An 18,784-nucleotide genomic window follows, 5' to 3' on the forward strand; every position below is an offset into this window, starting at 1 on the left:
TTGTTCTGCCATGAACTGCTGCCCCTCTGCCATGTGCCATCCTGTGTTGGAGTCAGCTGATTATGGACTGAAGACTTTACAAACTGTGAGCTAAATAACCTTTTCCCCCTTTAACTTTGAGTGTTGGGTATTTTGTCTCATCAAAGAGAGCAAGTAACTAACACAGAATTTGGTATCAGAGAAGTGGTGTCATTGCTGTGACATTTCCTGGCTATGTGGCTCAAGAGCCTTTGGAACTGGCTCGTGGGAAGGGGAAGAGTTAGAAAGATTTGGAGTTGCTGGCTGAAGAAGTAGAGCTGGAACACCTTAGGCTGTACTGTATGTATGGGAGATTCTAATCAGAGCTTAGAAGACCAGAAATCCAGTAAAGACCAGGCTCAGGAGGTTTCTGCTGGGAAGGAGGACTGCACTGGCTGCTGGACTCCAGATGATGTGTTTTATGCCTTGGCAGAAAGTTTGTCTGCATTTTGCTTGTGTCCAGAGACCTTGCCTGAGCCTGAAATTAGGGGTGGCAGACTACTTAATCTGGCAGAAGAAACTTTAAGGAAACCTAATTTTGAGGTGGTGGTATAGCTACTGTTGGGGGCTTTTAGACAGACTTATGATGAGAATCAAGATCAAAGAGCCCAGTAGAATGATTTAAAACATTTTGAGTTTGGCCAGAAAGGAAGCTCCAGCAAAGTTGTGGCCTGTAAAGATAGAGCAGAAATCTTGATATACTGAGAAGGAACAAAAGAATAGAAAAGATGGCTTGAGGGCATCACAAGAAGCAGCAGGACTCCATTCTTTGCAGCCTCAAAATTGCAAAAGTGAAAGACTTTGCTTTGATAAAAGAGCCCCAGAGCACCATTTTCCAGAATGTTGGTGGGCTAGGAAAGTTGTTCCTCAGGATATGGTTCATAGGCACTCAACCCCTACAGCCAAGAAAGAAGGAAGCCTAGCTACTGCACCAGGTGGCAGCAGACCTTGGCATCATCCATATGGTGCTGGTTTTAGATGCATGTAGAATGCAAGAGTTGTGGGGTCAGGAAAGCTTCCACCCAGATTTCAGAAGGCCTTGGAAGCCAGGCACTGTGCCCCTGAGAGGGCAGTGTAAAGCTGTGAGTGTGAAGCCAAAGGTGCCATGGAGACCTCAGAAGTTTAGAGAAGCTGGGAACATGGATCATCTGAGGAAACCTGTAAGGAGGGAGCAAAACCAGTCCAGGAGAGAAGCCATGGAAGCTACAAACACCAGAAGTGCTGTAGGGGCAAAGCCACTCAAGCCCTTTAGAGTTCACAACTTCCCACAGATTGCTGGGGATGCTGGAAGTGGAACTGTGGGATTTAATGTTTGCCCTACTAGCTTTTGGTCTTGCTTTGATCCTATTCCTTTGTATCCCCCTGTTTGTAACTTTTGGAATGAAAATGTCTACCCTGTGCCATTGAATGTTGGAAGTGTTTAACTTTCTTTTCATTTGTACAGGGGCTTATAGCAAAGAGTTTGCCTTAAATCTCAGAGGAGACTTTGGACTTGGAATTTGCAACAATACTGAAAATGTTATGACTTTTGCAACTCTTAGAGATGGACTAAATACGTTTTGCATAAAGGAATTTGCATGAGTCTTTGAGAGGCCAGGGTAGAAATGTTATGGTTTGTGTCTAGATGTCCCCACAAAGCCTCATGCAGTCATAGGGCTTTTTCAGAGGTAGTTGAATCTAGTGTGTAATGCTGGGATTAAGGGTGTGTGATTACTAAATCAGTCCACTGATTGCTTTGGCACCACTCTAATGCCGGTAGTCTGGATAAGATAAAAGGGGAGGAAAGATGCTGCTAAGGTCCTTTCTTGCTTTGCTTCCTTCAGTCTGCCATGAACTGTTGCCCCTCTGCCATGTGCCACTCTGCATTGGAGCCAGCTGATTATGGACTGAAGTCCTTACAAACTATGAGCTAAACAACCCTTTGCCCTTTAACTTTGGGTGTTGGGTATTTTGTCTCAGAAATGAGAGAAAAGTAACTAATAGAGACCTTCCATTTCATGATTCAAGGACCCAGGTTCCTTCCACCTTACCAGCTATTTTTAGTACATGGTTTCAGTGGTCACCACAAGAGGTAAATGAGGCAAAGATGATATATATTCTTCTTAACCACATTGGCTGTCAGTGATAGACCTCCCTTTTGCTCATACCTACATGCAAAAGAGAGGGAATGAAATGGCTAGTCATACACTTTCTATAGTAAGGAAGAGAAGCATCAATATTTGATGTATATCTACTTATATGTGCTATACTGAACTTGGTATCGGAGAGTTTGAGCAACAGAAATTGGAACCCAGCCAGTGATACAGGTTCAAAGATAAAGACACCACTTCATTAAAGAACTAGAGTAGTTTTTTCACACATTGGCAGCCACACATTAAAACTATTAGACTTTCAACAAGTATTAATGCTCAGATCCCAGCCAAAAATAATGTGAATAGGCATCAGTACTTTATGAAGTCTTCCTGGGAATGGGAGCACAGCTTTCAGATGATCTGAAGAAGTCAGCACAGCCAGTAACTTGGCTCACTGCCACCCTTAATCAGCATGATGAGAGCTCCAGCCATGTTGTCCTGGCACACGCAGCCAGAGCACTAGAACCAGCACAACTCCAGCAGCTACTTTTGTGATGCGCTTATTCTGCCCATCATCAAGCTAGAGGAGCCCCAGCCCTCAATGAGGCACACATGTTTCTCTGAAGTACTTATTGTTTGCCTCCATGTCCCTAGCCACAAAGTAACATGAAGAAAGAGATTCTAATTTAGCTCAAACACAATCAGTCTTATGAAATCTGACTGCTGGAAAACCAGAAACTTGGAGACATTGAAGATCTGAACAAAAAATGTGTCAAATCTATCACCCACATGGTGTTCCATAACTACTGGCTGCTGAACAGAGAACACCAGAAACCGTGGGGGTGGTTGTGGAGCTAACCCAGAGATCAAACCCTGGACATTGATATTCCATAGTCTGTTGGTACCTTGGAGCCCAGGACCAGTCCAATCCAGCTAAAGACAGTTGCAATTTTGCGTGCTTCTGCAGAGTCACACTACATTCTTTCAGGTGCACTTATCAGTGAAGAATTTGCCAGGATGAAGCACCAGGTTATGGAGGGTGCAGTTTTGAATGCAGATGGACCCATTTACATATAACAAGAATGGGAAGTTGAAAGGAGTGCTTACACTCAGCCAGATTCCAGATCAAGGTGTTCAAGCCAAAGAGAGCCAACTGGAAACAGAGCACTGACTGGGAGAATATAGAAAAAAGAAGCACCCAAGAGAAGAAATAACAATCATCCTATGAAACCACCATCCTCATGGAGTACTCTCTATGGCCTGATGTGGCCTACCATGTGAACAGTGCCCCATTCCCAAACTACAGTGACTCCAAATAGCTTTGGCCCTGGCAGCAAAAGCAACAGCTTTTAGACCTACACAGTAAAGGCTCTGCCCATGGGCAGTGATCTCCTGCTCCTGTCAACCTCAATCCAAGATGCCCAGCAATGGCTCCAGCATACCAGATTCTCACAGTTCCACCAGCTCATGCCAGCTTTTTGAGTACCAATTTACTGAAGATATATCAAGATGATTTGGTCCAGATATATGACTCTGAAGTAGAATCTGGTTTGTAAATAACATCAAAGACAGAAATGTGAGAACAAAGATAACCACATACCTCTGTCAGGAGCTGGAACAGAACTGAGCATCACCACAGCTTAAATAGGAGGAAAGTAGAAACAGCAGCCTATGTGTGTGCCATCCCATCTTCTTAGAAAAGTGAACTACCTTGTTAATTGAGAAGATTGCCAACTTGTATCACATCTCCTGCCAACACATTCACCAAGTCTGCTACCAGAGCCCCATGGACATGGACATCTATCTAGTGGTGTGGAACAAGATGCTGCAAAATTGCTGCAGTGAAACTTGTTTCATCCTCAGCACATTAAAAGCTGAGAGTAAGATAGCTACCACATCATCCTGGAATGCAGACTCTGAGCAGAGGTACGACATGCACCTACCCAAGACCCCGCAGACCTCTTCAGATGTAGAATTTGCACCACTGTAAATTGTAGTCTTACTTGACAAGCTGAGTCTAGAAGAGGCCCTGCCCACTTAATGAAAGCTACAGACCATCAACTGGCAGAAACCTGTGGACACAAGGTCTAGCATGCAGAAAGCCAACAACTCCTCTCTCCCTTCCTCTTGGACCCCAGCTTCTGTATGGTTCTTTGTTCTTTTTTCCCAATCTTGAAATTCTAAAGAAGCTAAGAGTGAGGCTGTCTTTTCTAAAACCCCATGCCCCTTAGTTGGAGGATCTTTGTATATCTTGATGCTTCCTGTATTGGTTCCTTTCTGACTACTCTCCTGCCTCCAGAGAAAGCTCTGTCTTACCTCATGCTTCCACCTCCTTCTATGATAGCCGGCTTCATGGCCAGCATTCCTGACTTGATGAGGGTAGTTTGGCCTCATTCTCCTGTTTTGAGTTTTGTTTATCTTCTCAGTGACCTTGGTGAGCATCTGTCTTCTGTGTTCTTAGATGTATTCACGGGAGTGAATTTATTCTGTGCCTTCTACCTCTTTTACCTTCATCTTGTTTCTAAGGATCTGTTTGTGCAAAACCCAGAGAAATGTTCATATCCCTGTACTGGTACAACAGGCATCACAATATATGTGTATGCTCTGTCTCATAGATGCTAAATCTGAGTCCTGACCAGCATTCTGGAGGCGAAGTGGGAATAGAAAGACTATTTTCAGGTATATCCTCATGAATAGAGAAGAGATGATGAGAACAACATGATTCCCCCTTGAGCTATTTCAGTATAATTTTATTTCCTAAGCAACCATGGATAAGCTCTAGCATTCCATTGTATTATCAGATGACCTCAACCATAATAATATTAGATCTTTTAGGATGGCTTTAAAAATTACCACTTAAAGAAGACCTTGGTTAACCAGTGTGCTAATTTGGCAGTTTCTTAGCAATACTGTATTTTTCTTGGAGACCTCTCACTTAAGTTTTATCTTTTTTCACTTTTATAGGGGATATTTTAAGGTATATTGTCTGCATTGGAATGGCTGGATCGCCTTCTTTAACTATGGGAAAATTGATATCAGTAACTGTGGTAGAATCAAGAATTAGTCTTTGTCTTGCCTCTGGTTCCTAGGATCCTGGCACCTATAGTAGCCCAGGGCTTCAGCTCTTTGTTAATTTAAGTTCATCTTCCAAGCCATGATGAACTCTGTGACCACCTGAATAGGATTTTACACCTTTTGAAATTGAGTTTTTTTGAAATATAGTGGTAGGCTCAAAGATCACCAGAACTAGGTAGATCTTGTTTTACAGATGGGGAAACTCAGGCCTAGAGGGCCAAGGCCCCCTGCATGATATCACACAGTACTAGAGTAATGATATAGACTTGTTGTACAAACTAGGACACTGCTGAGTGTGAAAGCTTTATTAATCATTATGTTGGAATAATAGTCATGGTGTTCCTACAGAATGAAGAAAGAGTCATGATTCCTTTTTCCTTTTTAGGGGGCAAGATGGGAGAGAGTTAACAGCTATAGTTTACCCATTTATCATGTATAATTCTGTGGTTTTTAGTAAATACATACAATCATAATCAATTGCATCACCCAAAAAGAAACACAGTACCTTTTGGCTATCACTCCCTCATTTTCTCCCAACTTCCCAAGACCTAGAAAACCATGAAATATACTTTCTGTATAAATTTACCTATTATGGACATTCCATATAGATGGAATCATATTATAATCTTTCGTGACTGGCTCCCTTCATTTAGCATAATGTTTTCTAGGGCCATCCATGTTGAGCATGAATCAGTATTTCACTCATTTTTATTTTCAAATAATATTTTAGTGTATGGATGTACCATTTCAGTTGCTGGACATTAGAATATTTCAACTTTTTGACTGTTATGAATAATATTGGTATGAACACATTTGTACACATTTTTGTGTGGATATGTTTTCATTTTTTATGGAAATATACATAAGAGGAGAATTGTTAGATCACAGTAGTAACTCTGTTTATATTTTTGAGGAACTGCCAGGCTTTTTCTCCACAGCAGCTGTACCATTTTACATTCCCGCCAGCAGTGTATGAAGGTTCTAGCTTCTCCACATCCTCTGTAAAACTTGCTTTATCTTTGTCTTTTTTATTATAGCACCTTAACAGGTGTGAAATGGCATCTCATTATGGTTTTGACTTGCATTTCCCTAATGACTAATGATGTTGAGCACTTTTTTCATGTGTTTATTAGATATTTGTATATCTTCTTTGGAAAAATATCTATTCAGATCATTCACCCATTTTAAAAATTGTGTCTTTTTTATTATTAATTTGAATGAGGTATTGGTATATTCTGTATGTGTGTCCTTATACGATTTGCAAAATTTTTCTCCATTCTGTGGGTTGTCTTCACTTTCATAATGGTGTCCTTTGAAGCATAAAAGTTTTTAATTTGGATAATGTTCAATATACCTATTTTTTCTTGTGCTGCTTGTGCTTTTGGTGCCATATCTAAGAAACAATTGCTTAATCCAAGGTCAGGAATATCTATGCCTATGTTTTCTTCTAAGAATTTGTATAGTTTTAGTTCACACAATGGTCTTTGATTCATTTAATTTGTGTAAATAATTTGGAATAAGGGTCCAACATCATTCATTTTCTTGTGGATATTTACTTGTCCCACAACTAATTATTGAAAAGACTGCTTCTTCTTCATGGAATTTTCTTGGCACCTTGCTAAAGGTCCCTGATTCTTGCTGGATCTTCCTTTATGGGACATAAAGCTACATTTGGTAGACTCACTTTTTTTCCTTTTAGTATCTGTTTGGTTCTACCACTTTTGTAACTGCTTTATTATTTTACTCTTACTGTCCCTCCCCCATTCACATACACCCATCAGTTCTGGGTATTGAACCCTTGCACTGAGTTACATCCGCACCCCTTTTTAAAATTTTAAGATAGTATCTCACTAACATTTGCTAAGATTCCCAGGCTTGGCTCACCTTGCAATCCTCCTGCCTCATCCTCCAGAATGCTGGATTTACAGGCATGCACCAGCATGCTCAGCTTATTTCCTTCTCTATTTGTCTCAACAATACTGGTCATGTCATTCTGATATTTTGTAATATTTCTTGGTGTGTGTTTCAGTACCAGTTTCTAGTCCTAGGGGAAAGACACAACATGTAATTTCTTTTTCTTTTCTTTTCTTTTTTTTTTGAATTATTAGGAAACTGAACCACATACAAGTGGAATAATTTGGTAAAGATCACACAGTCCATTAGTGAGAATCAGGACTAAACCTTCGGTCTTACTATTAACCCTTCAAGGTGTCTGTAGTCATTATATTTATGTGATGTCACTTCCCACACCAAGTGATGGTGGGCTAAATTTTAATTCTAAAAAATGTGATGACCTGATAATTTAACTTCTTAATTACAAATGATAGTCTAATTAAAGTCTGTTACCTAAAAAATTTAAGTCTTCCCAAGTGATTCTAGTGGCCAGCCAGAGCAGGAAATCATATTCCAAGAAGGATATCTCTTGTTCTTGGATGATCAGAACCAATATAGTGAAAATGGCCACACTTCCAAAACTGCTTTAGAGATTTAATGCAATCCCAATCAGAATATGAATAGCATACCTCACAGAATTTGAGAAAACAATCCTAAAATTCATCTGGAACCAGAAGAGAACAAGAATAGCAAAAGCAATTCAGGGCAACAAAGGCATGGCAGGGTGCATCATAATCCCCAATTTGAAGTTATGTTACAAAGCTAAAAACAGCATGGTACTGGCAAAAAAAAAACCCAGATGGATCAATGGAATAGAATTGAAGGTGCAGAAACAACTGCAAACACATGCAGCCACCTTATCTTTGACAAAGAGGCCAAATACCTTCACTGGAAGAAAGATAGCCTCTTTAATAAATGGTGCTGGGAAAATTAGCTTTCTACATGCTGAAGACTAAAACTAGACCCATATCTCTCACCATCCACTAAACTAAAATTGAAAAGGATCAAAGATCTAAATAGTAAAACAGAAACAGTCTGATGAAAGATGGAGTAGGTAAAACTTTTGAAGACCCAGGTGTAGGCAGAGACTTCATGAACATAACCCCAATCCCACAGAAAATATTACAAAGAATTAACAACTTGGATCTCATCATATTAAAAGCTTTTGCATAGCAAAAGAAGTCACCAACAAAGTGAAGAGACAACTCACAGAACGGGAAAAAAATTTTACCAGCTATTAGTTAGACAAAGCACTAATATCTAGAATATTTAAAGAACTAAAAAGAATCAAACTCCCTAACTTTAAAGACCTAATCCAAAAATGATCATCTGAAATGCACAGACAGTTCTCAGATGAAGAAGTACAAACAGCAAATAAGTTTATGAAAAAGATGTTCAACATCACAGGATATTCAAGAAATGCAAATTAAAACAACACTGAAGAAAAAAAAACACTGAGATTTCATTTCACTCCAGAAGGAATGACTATCATAAAGAATGCAAACAATAACAAATGCTGGTTAGACCGTGGGGAAAGAGGAACTCTTTTCCATTGTTAGTGGGAGTATAAATTGGTACAGCCACTATGGAAATCAATATGACGATTCCTCAAGAAACTAAAACTAGAGGTTCCATTTGACCCAGCTATTTGCCTTCTAGGTATCTTCCCAAAAGAGTTAAAAGCATCATACCACAGTGATATATGCACACTCATGTTTATAGCAGCACAATTTGTAATGGCTAAATCTTGGAAACAGCCCAAATGCCCATCAATGGATGAATGGATAAAGAAAATGTCGTTTTTATATACAATGGAATACTTCTTTGCCACAAAGAAGGATAAACTGGAGACATTTTTAGGTAAATGGATTCACTTTGAGACCATAATTTTAAATGAAATAAATTGGACACACATGTTTAAATATCACATTGTTTCTCTTGTGTGAGAAACCAAAAGGGAAATAAAGACCAAAACGGATGATAGATATTGGAAAGTAGGAAGAAAATGTTCAAATGGGAAGGGAAATGGGAATGAAAGGGGGAAAGGGAAGAAAGTGAAAATGAAAAAATAGAATAGAAGGAAAAAAATAGAAATAAAGATTTTGTAAATAAGGAGGAGAAGAAGGGTTGAAGGGAGCAGAGGGGAATGGAGAAAAATAGATGAATCAAGATATATGTATGGGTTCAACTTTTCTATGATGGCTGTGATCATTAGGTATATCAAAAATGTATCAATAAAATTAATTTTTAAAAAATTAACACATAAGAAATTAAAGAAAATTTAATGTTGACCTTAAGGGACGTTCATGATCACATCTTGGAGCCTATCATGATCTAAAACTGCTCCACTGTTGAAATTTTCAGTTGATTCATCCTACTTTCTTACCACCATCTTATTTTTGTTCTTCAATTGCCCTCTTACTTTCACTTTATTTAATCTTGACCTCAGAGATTCTCTAGTCCCTTGACCTCTATGCTTTTGTCGGAGAACAAGAACATTTATTTTCATATGGTTTACAAGAGACATTCAAGGTTATCATTACAGCAGGAATGAGTAATCTATTTTTATTATTTTCCTGAAATAATGTGTGCTCTGTTGCCTAAAATTAAAACACTTCTTAAAGGGTGATATAGTAAATAAGCACTGGACTTGGGAATCTGAAAACTTGAATTCAGGTCTCACCTGATATTTACCAGTTTTGTGACCTTGGATGGGAAGGTCCTCAGCCTCTTTCAGCCTCAGTTTTCTGACATATGAAATGGACATAATAGTGACTGCTATAGTTATCTTAAAATGTTCAACATTAGACCAGGTGTGGTAACCCATGCCTATAATCCCAGCACTCAGGAGGCTGAGGCAGGAGGAGTGCTGTGAGTTCGAGACCAGCCTGGGCTGCACAGTGAGTTCAAAGCCAGCCTGGACTACATATCAGGACCCTGTCTCAAAAATTAAACCAAAAAATAAATGTTTGATGTTAATCAAGTACATTTTATTTTTTCAAGTCCCAAATTCACGTGACACTCAACAAGCCTTCCTTAACAACTCTAATTAGATTACATCTCTCTTCCTCCATATTTTATAGCAGTTCTCTGTGCTATTATATCTACCATCATGCTTCTATATTCACTTCTTTCCTCATCCAACTTAGAACCTATTATATGCATCATTTCATGCTCTTGTTTATCCCTATAAATTTTATTACATCATGTCATCATTAGTCTATCTGTTACACTAGACTGTAAATCCTAAGGCATAGACTTAACACTACTGTAAAATAATGTCTGTAATATAGGAAAACAAATAAATACTTGTTTAAAGGAGAAATGAATGAATGGTTTAGATATAAACTATATGTGTAAGAGGAACCCAGATAGGAGAGAGGAGAAGCATTTCTAAAGGCTAGAGGCCAGAAAAGCTACAGACAGTTTCATGCTGGTGGTAGAAATTGAACTAGTTTTCAAAGACTAGGAATTGAATAATTTGGAACTAACTGAGGTCATTGTAGGATAAGGGTTAGTACAAGCAAAAAGTTGCATTCATTTTGGGTTAGAATGTGTATCATGTATGAAGTGGGGCCATAAGGAAACCAATTTGACTGGTTGAGTTGGAACACAGGAAAGGACTAGGAAACCAAGACACATAACTGGTCAGTAACAGAAAGACCTGAATGAGGGACACATTCTTAATGGAAACAATGTCATAGATGTCAACAAGGGTGGTAATAAAAGAAGTAATGAAAAAAATCCACAAGTCTAATGAGGAAAGGCTAAACTCTAGAAAATAGGAAAGGAATCAACTACTGGAAACAGAAGGCTATCATGTGTTAGAGGATGGGAATTATTCATCTAATTCTGCAGATTGTTCTTCTTGATCAGGAAAGGTTTCATTAGAATTTACAATGCTTGCCTTCTTTAGTCTTAAAAAGCTTTGTCTAGCATCTAATATAAAAAGTACACTTTGAAATAAGGCGGAGATCGATAATGTTGGAAAGAGAAAAGAAGATCTGGTTATGGAGACCCTCAGAAATAGGGAAAGGAAATTTGGATTTAATGTGGCTGTAAACCAAGTAATTGCCTATTTCTTGATCAAAGTGGTAGCAAAATGGGGAGCCACATTTGCCAAGTTGTGAAATGCATGATGAGGGCTGGGGATTTAGCTCAGTGGTTTCACCGCCTGCTGCTCAAGTGCGAGGACCCGAGTTTGATCCCCAGTACCAAAAAAAAAAAAAAAGAAAGAAATGCATGATGAATTTATCGTAGTAGACATTTTATTCTAATTTTAAATTTGTGTTGGAGTCATATTAGCATTTATGTAACCCAGGAAGAACTGATTTCCTAAACAACATATTTGGTTTTTGAAGTAAACCATAAAACATCAGCAATTTTCCTATAATTGTATCAAACCCAATACAGTGATATCTCAATTCACATATTTAATTTTTTCACCATTTTGGAAAATATGGCCACAGTTATGTTCGTGCAGGAAAGATGGCTGCTGTCCTGTCACCCAATGTAGAGTTTGCAAACTAAAAATTTTTCTGTTCACAAACAAAAGCGTTCATGAACCAAAGTACTGCTGTATGTACTTTTTCATACAAGAAAGATGAATATTAAGTCAGCATAGTTATGTATTAAAATGAGAAGGATATACAATACATTCCTATTTTCTTGTTTTTACTTTATTCAGATACATAAATTCAATACATTGACCTGAACAACAAATGTAGAAATTAACAATTATTTCAAGGCTTTTCCATGTCTTTTTAGGGAAGAAATAAAACCATCAGAGAGAGAAACTTTCACCGAATTATTTAATCATACTGCATAATGTGGGAAAAGAGGCTTAGCAAAGACTTTAAAATGAATCTAACAGGTGGAGCCACATTTAAGCTTATAGATTCTATAATGGAAAAGCATTGGTGTTGATGGGTTCCATAATTACTTGATTATGTTTTTTCATATTTTCTAACATAAAAGGTATAATTTTTAAAAAGGGAATAGATTTGCTTGATGTCTGAATTTGGGTGTTTAATAGGTAGATTCCAAATACATTTGTATTATAAGCTAGTGAATAACATATCCAAATTTTAATATTCTAACCATGGACATTGTTTGTTTCAATAAAGCTAGCTCTAAAACAGAGGTAAATATATTCAGGTCCATAGCACCATACAACTTGCTAGATTTAAACTACAGACTGGGCCCGGGATTTAGCTCAGTGGCAGGGTGCCTGCCTTGCAAGTGCAAGGTCCTGAGTTCGGTCCCTGGTACCAAAAACAAAGACAAAACAGTAACTAAGCTACAGATAGACATAATACGTGCTAATAGAAATGGAGCAACAACATGATCAGCAGAGCCAGGGGACAAAGAGGCAGAGCCACTCTAAGTATTTATTTTACTACCATTATAGTTTGATATATTTACTTCTTTTCCTTTTTCATTGTACTGGGATCACATTCAAGTTGTCAGAGAGAGTGTGTAGGAGGAAGGATTTACCAGCACTACCTTAGCTACCTCTTACTTCTGATATCAGTGACTGATCACTGGTGAATTTCTTTCAGTTGTCAAGAAGTTCTCTCTCTGTGTGAGTATGTGCACATGCCTGCATACACCAATGGCAAAAGGCACATTTCTGGATTTATGCTAATGCGGGTCCCACTTATTTTTGCACTGAAAAATAATCACTATATAATATTTATTGTATATATTCATGGGTCTTCAAAATCAACATTTGGAGAAAGTGTCAAAGTCTGTGATTGTCACTCAGCTACTTTTACTTTATGCTTAGCAAACACTATACAAAAGTACATGAAACTTATCAAGGAGCATGCATTTTGGGTTCTCTCTTCATATCATAGTGGTAGTCTGCTTTAAAAAAAGATTCACTTTTATATTTATATCAATTAGAATTTGTTCTCAGTATTTTATTAGAAAGAATTATAAAACATAAGTACACTTGAATTTTCACAGTTAAAAAATGTCAAATTCTTGGGCAGGGGATTTAGCTCAGTAGCACCGTGCCTGCCTGCAAGTGTAAGGTCCTGAGTTTGATCTCCGGTACCAGAAAAAAAAATGTCAAATTCTCATTAACCATTTTTAAACGTCCAATAATGTGTTTCCCTCAAAATACATAATAATCATCTCATTACAAATACTTTAAGTTAAATGACAGTAGTCTTTTTATTTAGTAAATTACTTGGAAGCTTGTATATGATACCTTAGTTTAAGACATAAATTTTCATAAGGGATTTGTGAATATTTATTTTAAATATAATTAGACTATGATCAAATATGAAAATCATGTTAAGACTCAGGATAAGTGACATGTCTTTACCAGTAGTATATTATTCAAATGATATAGAGCCTATTGTTTTTCTGATCAGAATGATAATGACTTTCTACGAGTTAATTTTAAATTGCATCCTAATTTTCACTCATTTATTTACAAGGTAGCATTATAAAATCCCTAACAAAATAGTTCATATAACAATAGCGAAGCTTTTATATGAAAGCACATTGTGTAAGCTTGGTCAGTTGCCAGAAGTGGCAGGATTTTGCTGAGTAAGTCGTGGCATTACTAGAGGATGCTGGCATAAACAGAAATGCAGATCAGTAAATGAAATGGAGGAGAGAAAGAACCCAATAAAAACAGTGTATTTAAAAAGTTGAATGTAGCTTATTAGAATATACATCTAATAGTTCAATGTGAGTAAAAACCTGAGAAAATGACCTTTCATTTCACCATAAAAGATATGTAATTATAATTTATTCCAACTGTGCTCTTTTACAATAGTACAAGATCATTTAGACTTACTCATGAAAATGGTTTTATTGATAAGCTGGCACTAACGATAACTCTTCATAATACCAAAATATTGATTGTTAGAGAACTTCTAGAAATGAAGAGGACACTTTTTAAAAGAATTATGTCAAAAATAAGCTTAAAAGAACTATGTCCCCCAGGGGAATAAAATAATAAGGAACCTATAATAAAATAATTCAGCTTGTTATTGTGATATTTATACTATCTATCACAAAACTCAGGTTTTGTAACAGAAATGACACAGCCATCAAATTCTTAATAATAATGTACTTATTCAATTGAAATAATGATACTATTTCATTTTCACAAAGAATTTACCTATTGAAATGTTTGTGATCATATCCTTTAGTGAAACAGACTTCATTCCTACATGTTTGACTATCTCAGGATACATATGTTAGCCATAGTGCTGACAGAGAGATGGTTCTGATCTCAATTCTTTTGAAACTTCAGAATTCCATCATGCTGCTTGCTCCTGTAGGAAATTCCTGAGGAGTATATGTAAGACAGAGTAGATACTGGCAGGTGAATGCTACATTCAAGTCAGAACCATGGCCTCAAATCTCTATATAATCTCAAATTCAAGTGGGCTGGATCATAAATGAATGAAGGCGACTTTTTATTTACCCAACATCCATCCTAGTCTAGCATCCAGAGTAGAAGAAGGGCTTCTTAGCCTTTTTCCTAAGGACCAATCCCTGGTCTTGACCTCTCTCTTTCCTTTATCCTGAGGTCTTACACTCTAATAGGGAGAGTACAGACAAAAAGAAAAAATCTTTCCTGAGAAGCTTAAAGTAGAATTTGCTTAAACTACCCTGTGTGCATCTGACACTAACCTTATATATTCACTTGATTGTACAAATAAAAAGGAGAACATGGGTTCTTTGGAAAAGGCTCATCTTACCACACCTTTCAAGTAAGAGCACACCTGAACCTGAAACTTTTTGTTGGGTTTGTTTGGTTGTTTGTTTGTTAGGTACTGGGAATCAAACACAGGGCCTTATGCAAACTACACAAATGCCCTGATACTATATATATATATATATATATATACGTATATATATATATATGTATATATATATATGTATATATATGTATATATATATATTTTTTTTTTTTTTAATTTTGAGACAGGATCATCTTTCTTTTCTTTTTTGGGGGGGCGGGGAGGTACCAGGGATCAAACTTGGGACCTTGCGCTTGTGCAGCAGGTGCCGGAACCACTGAACTAAAGCCTTGGCCAAGACAAGATCTTTCTAAGTTGCCCAAGCTATCCTCGAGCTTCCAGTCCTCCTGCCTCATTCTCCCCAATAGCTGGAGTTACAGGTGTGTGCCACCTCAGAAGGCTTAAATTTTTACTTCTTTGTTTCTCACACCAAAAGCTCTCTTGAGAATTATGTATTCTTTGTGCATTGTTCTGTATAAAAGATGGAGTTTTTGGGGAAATATTTGACCTTCCTTAGCAGTTAAAATGAGCCACTAACAAAAATTAGAATTAAACATGTAGAATAATTAGACACCGGTTAAACAAGACATTATTCTTCTTAATTCAAGTATGCAAACTAACACTTCATTTACCTGGTATATAGAAAGTAGCAAGAACTGAGTTTGGAGGAGGTTTTTGGTTTTGGGGGTTTTTTTGTTTCTGTGTCCACTTCTATTATCTAATTATTATTTTATAATAAGTGGTTCATTTTCTCAATACGAAAATACACACATTGTGGTATATACTTGGAAAAACGTCAATCTGTTACCTGCTCTGGCTTTTAAAAAACTACTTCTGCATTCATTCTCTGCCATGCAATTATTCACTGATTCATTATTTCTCTCAACACACATTTTCTGGGCATTGAACACTTATATGTATGGCTTCAAAACTGTCTTCTAGGGGCTGGAGATTTAGCTCAGTGGTTCTGCCACCTGCCTCTCAAGCACAAGGTCCTGAGTTTGATCCCCGGTACCAAAAAAAAAAAATGGCTTCTATCTTCAAAAACAATTTTGTATTAAAGATTAACACATTACATAGACAACTTATAAATTAGAAATACTATGATAAATATCATTAAGATATATAGAAAGGATATAAATGGATGTATATAAAGGATATAAATGAAAGAAGAGGTACTATTCTGGGTGAAAAGAAATTTCTGTATGGAAGAGATAGGATTTACAGAGAGAAATGCAAATCATCAGGCTTTACCAGATTTAATGAATTATAAACTCTGGGGATGTGGCTCAGAAATCTGTGATTTATCAACTTTCCACATGATTTTGATACATGCTAGAGTTTGAGGATCTTTGGCCTAACCAATCAATAAACCTGTATTTATTGATTGGCTTATATACAAGGCCCAAAGTAAAAAAAGCAATAGGTAAAAATCTTATTATTCAAAATATTCAATAAAATTAGAGTAGTAATTTTACCAGATACACTATAAAAGAAATATAACAACACAAAGTCATTGCTATGGCCCAGGGGACTTACATCAGGTGCCAAATCTAACATGGCACAGTGGCAAATAGAGACTATAGAGAATGCCTTCCTGAGGGAAGAATTTTGTCAGCATGGGCATTACCATTCCTTTGGTCTAGACAGCAGGAAATGTTTAAAAATCAGAAAAAATACTAGATCAGAGTCAAAAACAAGGAAATATAGAACTAAGAAAACAATAAAAACCAGTTCATATGCTAGTATTAAGGGAACAGTAAAACAAGCAAATAAAAACGAATGGCCACTTCATTTATCTTGTATTGAATTGGCTGAGCTCTTGGATGTTTGCATTTGAAGTTTTCATCAAATTTAGAAAATGTTTGGCTGTTATTTTTTCCAATATTCTTTTCTCCCCCTACAGTCTTCTAGGACTCCAATTACAAGTATGTTAAGACTACTTCATAGGGTCATTGAGTCTCACTTATTTATTTATTTATTGTACCAGAAATTGAACTCAGGACCTTGTTCTTGCAAGGCAGGCATTTTGCCACTGAGCTAAATCCCTGGCCCTCTTTTTATTTTTTTAACACTTCAGTATCTTTTTTCTTGAGGTTCTAGGGTTAGAACCTAGGGTCTCTCGTATGCTAGGCAAGTACTCTACCACTGAGGTACATCCTTGGTCCTTTTTTTCCAATTTTTATTTTGAGACAAAGTCTTGATAAATTGTTCCAGCTGGACTCAAGTTTGTGATCCTTCCACCTCAGCCTCTAGAGTACAATGGGCCATCATGCTGGGTTCACTTTGCAAACTTTCTATTGCTACTTCCAAGTATATTGGTCTTTGCTTCTGCAATGTCTAGGGCTGTCAATCCCCCAAATATGAAATTTTCATTTCAGATATTGTATTTTTCATTGCTATATGTTCTTTTTTTTTATCTTCCATTTCTCTTCTCATTTTATTTTATTCATGGTTTCCTTTATTTTGAATTTTTTACCTCTAAAAGTATATGAACTATAAATAGCTCTTTTAATGTTTTTGTTTGATAATCCCATCTCGTCTCATTTCTGGATCCATTTTCCTTATGTTTAGAGGTCAGACTATCCTGTTTCTTCACATGTATAATAATTATTTTACTGAGTGGCAGACTGTGTGAATTTTATGTTATAGATTACTAGATTTTACAAATTCCTTTCAAAATATAGGGTTTTATCCTGGCAAGCAGTTAAGTAAAATGAAGATCATGTTGGTGTTTCTGTGGCTTGTGTTTAAGCTCTTTTTAGCCCCAGTACTAAGGCATGATCTTCTGAGATCTTTACAGAATGCCCTAGAGAGTCAACAGTGTCTCACCTTTCTGGCCAGTTGGAACCAAAATGATTCCCAAACCTGTGTGTACTTGTGAAACTATCTGGCTTACAGCTTCCTGATAATAGTTGTTCTTTGCCCAGACTGTTGGAGTTTCACCCTACATATGCACAGACTTATTTCAACCAAAGGCTTAAAGAGAATCTTGTGTAGATTTCTGAAGCCATTTCTCTACCCAGCTCCCTCCTCTCCAGTACTCTCTCATAAGTTCTAGTTGCCCTGGCCTCCCTAAACTCTTATCCCTATCTCCTTAACTCAGTGAGACTCCCCCTCTCTGTTGCCACTATTGAGAAAGTATCTCTAGCAGAAAGTCAAGGAGGTGGTAAGGCATATTCTCCTAAGATTGTCATTATCTAGCTTGTGATGCCAAGGATTTATCCTTCAGCCCCTATGTACATTCTATCCTGCCAGTGACTCTAATCTAATCTCTTCTAAGAACTAGGAGTAGAAGCCGGGCAAGGTGGCACATGTCTGTAATCCTAGCATTCAGGAGGCTGAGGCAGGAGGATTGCCTGAGTTTGAGGCTAGCCTGGGCTACACAGTGAGTTCAAGGTCGGCCTGAACTACATAGCGAGACCCTGTCTCAAAAAACAAAACAAACAAACAAACAAAAACTAGAATTGCAGTGAACAGACAGGGTCTTTTCTCCTCCCATTTTCTTTGTAATCTTTGTATCGTGATGAACTTAATGTTCTGCTTTCTAGAGGGCCTTCCCTCTTGCTTCAGGCTCATCTTATGGAAAAAAATAAAATAAAATTATGAGTCTATATTCTCTCTTTCCATTTTATTTCTTGGTATAACTATGCCAATTTGTCTCCAAAGGTCAGAGAAAGGTCAGTAAGTTCAGAAAATGAAAGGAAGAAAAAGTACAGTGATGAAGTCCAAGGTCATATTCTAGTCTTGCAAACCACTACATGTAGAAATGCTTCATGATATTATCATTACATAGTACACATTACCATAATATAGTTAACCAGTCTTTTGTTGATGCACATAAAGAAAAATAATACCTTATATCTACACAAACTTATCTTTTCCCATAGGAAAAACTACTGAAAGTGCAAATGCTAGATCAAAAGGTATGTAAAAATTAAATTGAAAGAATAATAT

General features: G+C 37.1%; 1 long non-coding RNA gene and 1 pseudogene across 2 annotated transcripts in view; one reads left to right on the forward strand and one right to left on the reverse strand.

Moving 5' to 3' along the window:
* The window catches only part of LOC147822513 (uncharacterized), a 177,353-nt gene that overhangs the window by 135,832 nt on the left and 22,737 nt on the right, over window positions 1–18,784 (reverse strand). The window lies entirely within an intron of this gene.
* LOC101722543 (transcription factor CP2-like protein 1 pseudogene) lies at window positions 2,581–4,010 on the forward strand (annotated as a pseudogene).

Source organism: Heterocephalus glaber, unplaced genomic scaffold, assembly GCF_053883595.1.
Source record: "Heterocephalus glaber isolate CG9 unplaced genomic scaffold, H.glaber_assembly_v1.0 deba00001613, whole genome shotgun sequence".
In the NCBI taxonomy this organism is placed as follows: Eukaryota; Metazoa; Chordata; class Mammalia; order Rodentia; family Bathyergidae; genus Heterocephalus; species Heterocephalus glaber.